A 3,861-nucleotide genomic window follows, 5' to 3' on the forward strand; every position below is an offset into this window, starting at 1 on the left:
ATTCCTGCATTTACTTAGACAACTTCCTATCACATGATTCTAACTTTTGGAAGTATGGTATAGTCTGGGCTCAGAGTCACAAAGACCTGGATTCAAATTATATCTTTGATATATACTAGTTATGTGATCCTGGGTAAGTCATTGAACTTCTTAGGCTCTACAGGCTACAAGTTGCACAGAAGGTGCTGACCTGCATTGGTAGATGGAACTTCCTTACATGGAAGTCCCTATGAAATCACAACTCTAGTCCTTATATTCTATCCCTTATTTTTAACATAATTTTACTTTAAATAGTTTGCTGGAGATAAAGGAAGAAATGAATATTGAGCTATAGTTATTTCTCTGCTTTATTCTTCCATGGTTTAGGTATTTAGACTTTGTCTTAAAAAAAGAGTTTGGTAGGGTATTTTCTTTCTCAAATTTGATAATGATTTATACCGTATAGATATTCTTAATATCTATAATGCCTAACAATGCCTTGCTAAAAAGTTGACAGAACTATGCTTTAGGTCCCTCTGGTTCACTGGTTTCTCTTCCCACACCCCCATTTTTGATATTTTCTTTAGAGTTAGTTCAATTTCCTGTCTCAGATTAGATTTTTTTTAAAATTCTATTTCATGTTCTTTTGGTTTGGGTAGTTTGTATTTTTATACATAATCCATATTTTTTTTAATTCTCTGGTTTTCTGGCATATAACTGAATATATAATGTTCTTATAATTTTTTTTTAGTTTCTTCTGTATTGTGATTTTACCTTGTTTATTTTTTTAAAGTTTTGTTCATTTGGTTTTCCAATAGGGCAATTGGGGTTAAGTGACTTTACCCAAGGTCACAGGGCTAGTTTTGTGTGTGTTTAAGTGTCTGAGATTGGATTTGAACTCAGGTCCTCTTGATTCCAGGGTGGGTGCTCTATTCACTGTACCACCTAGCCTCCCCCCTTTTTATTTTTTTTCTCCTCTCTTCTTTTAATGGGTAATGGCTTATCAGTTTTATTGGTCTCTTCAAAGATCCAGCTTTTAGTTTTGCTTATTGATTCTAGGGTTTTTTTCAGTTTCTCATTTGTTTCTTTTCCACTTTTTAAGATTTACTCTTTTTTTTTTTTTAAGCAATAGGGATTAAGTAACTTGCTCAAGGTTACACGGCCAGGTGTTTCTGGGTGGGTGCTAAGTGTCTGAGCCCGGGATTCGATCTCCAGGTCCGGTGCTCTTACTCGCTGTGCTACCTGGCCACCCCAAGATTTACTCTTTTTAAAACTTATTTTATTTTGCTTACTGGCTCATCTGTTGGTTTTCTAATTTTTTTTTAAGTCACATTCAGTTTATAGTCCTCTCTTTTTCTATTTCTTTAATGCATATTATTTTTTCCTCTGTGGACTGCTTTAGCTTCCGTTCTATTCTGACAGACAGGGTAAACAAATTAAAATTAAATACACAAACATCAGCTAAAGCAGCATGATTTAGCAACCTTGAGTAAGCCACAACTCCCAGAGCTTCAATTTGCTCTTCTATAAAATTAAGGGTTTTGTCTAAGTGATTTTTGATTTGTCTTATGATGGAAATTTTTTGTGATTTGAAAACTCTGAGAGTATTTGCCTTCAAAACAGGTCTAGGAGATTTAACTAAGTCCGATAACCCCATGACAGCAGGCATTGTCTTATCTTAAAGTTTTTATCCATTCCATTGCCTAGCCTTTATATGTCTATTTCTGTGTGTACATATACATGTATATATATGTACACACATATATATAAACACAACACACCTCTGTGTACGTATATTCAATAATATTTGTGGAATTGAACATCTATGATGCTGCCTTCAATTAAAGCACTTTTGGGAACTTATTTTTTAGAAGAGACTTCAGGGACAATAACATATTCCTTTTAATTCAAGCCAATAAGCTATGTTCTAGGAACTGTGATAGGTGTTACAGGTATAAGGAAGGGAAGAAGAAAAAAACCAGTTCCTGAACCTGAGAAGGTTACATTTTGCTGGAGTGGAAAGAACACAACATACACACAATTAAGTAAATCCAAAATATATTGGTGTTGATGGTGGGGCATTACCAAGTGGTAGAGTCAGGAAAGATCTCATGGAATATATCGATAATGTTAAGACTACATGGTTGCAGGATGGATTTGATTTTTTGGGGAAAAAGTATATAATGGGATAAAATAAAATAGAAGGAAACTTACAACACAATGAAGATAAGCAGTGAAGTTTGGTTATTGTATTAAATTTAGTACACTTAAAAAACTTGCTCATAATAGTTCAGTTTCACAAACATCCTCTTTTCTGTTCTTTGTTTAGTGAAATGTTTGTGCTTTCTGCTGTTTGCTAATTCATAATATTTTTTTAAAAAGAAAAAAAGTATAAAGGCTATTTGAGACCAAGTCTGGAAAATGAGACATTCAAGTAAGCTCGGTGATACTGTTTTGATTTTTTTTAAAGAGCTAGATAATGCCTTGGGCTCCCCTAAACTTGCAGGGTGGGTCTACCAAGGCCTAACTTAGGCTCAAGGTACTCTTTAAATCTGCTCTCAAAACATTGGCTCAAAACCCTCCATCAATGTGTTTTTATAATTTTATAATCAGGCAGAAGACACAATTAGTTCAAAGCAAAGATAGTTAACAAAATGATATAGTAAGAAAAGTAGAAATAAAACAAAATCTAAGTACCTGAGCAGGTATCCGGAGAAGAGGGGAATCCTTTTAATCTTCCACCCTTGCAGCCTGACAAAAATCTAGATTTCCTCACTCTCCTCACTCTTGGTCCAAACAAAGCCAAAGGGAGTTCCTTATATCTGTCTAGAGCTTACATGATCCCATTTCTTCTCCTTACATCCTAGTACAGCTTGAACCTTGGAAGAACATCTCTCTCATCTTAATCTAAACAGAGCCATGTGCTTACTTATTCCTATACCAGCCTGAACCCCAGGAAACCTTATCACCTTTCCCAAATCCAGTTAGAGCCATGGGAGTCAGATCTGCAACACATAAATACCTTGACTTCCACCATCCCCTGAGATCAGAGCTGGGGAGGTCCCCTTTAGTCCTCCATCATTCAGGCTGATCTGAGACTTGGGTAGAATATTCTCCTTTTTTCATCTACATCTAATCATAATCTTAGACATGGAGATTTTCCCCAAAACTCCTAAGTCTCTTCCTATTCTGTCTTCTCTCACATGATGTTTTTCTATCAGTCTCCTCTTCTCTGTCTAGTCAGTCTATTTTCCTACCTTACTGGGGCTATGATATGGGACATTCTTTCATATTTTCCATCATTGTAGTCTCCAGATATACTGAAAAAAATCATTACATGCTCACAATTCCAAACTTCTTGCTGCCCCTCCACTTTCTCATCTTTACCATCCGGCAAGCAATGACCACTACCACAGCTTGAGACTCCAGTAGCTGCCATCTCAACTGCCCATCAAAATTTAGCAGCCATCAGACCAATAGCTCTGTGCCATAGCTCTGGCATTCAGCAACCACTGGATTGGTCAATTGCCACCACTGGTCCACATACCAGCAACAGCAAGGCCATCATGTACTTCTACATTTTCAATCATCAGAAGCTTCCAGTCAACCATCTTGGTCATCAAAACCATAGCTCTAGTTTCCAGCATCCAGGCTGAATGTCAGAATTCTCTGATTTATTTGCTACTGTTATTTTCCTGTCAAGTTTTCAAGTTTCAGGAACCACTCATAGCTCTTTGCTACTTGTCCCTAATAACTAGTTCCTTTTCAAATTCTTCCATATACTGGGCTTCCTCTTCAATTTTATTTTTATTATGTATTGATCATACTTTAAATGAGCTAGATTCCTTATTGTAATTTATTCAATAATACCAAATTTAACAT

The sequence above is a fragment of the Petaurus breviceps genome, unplaced genomic scaffold, assembly GCF_028583685.1.
Source record: "Petaurus breviceps papuanus isolate PSGF00001 unplaced genomic scaffold, PetGlider_PUasm1.0 91133, whole genome shotgun sequence".
NCBI classification, from domain to species: Eukaryota; Metazoa; Chordata; class Mammalia; order Diprotodontia; family Petauridae; genus Petaurus; species Petaurus breviceps.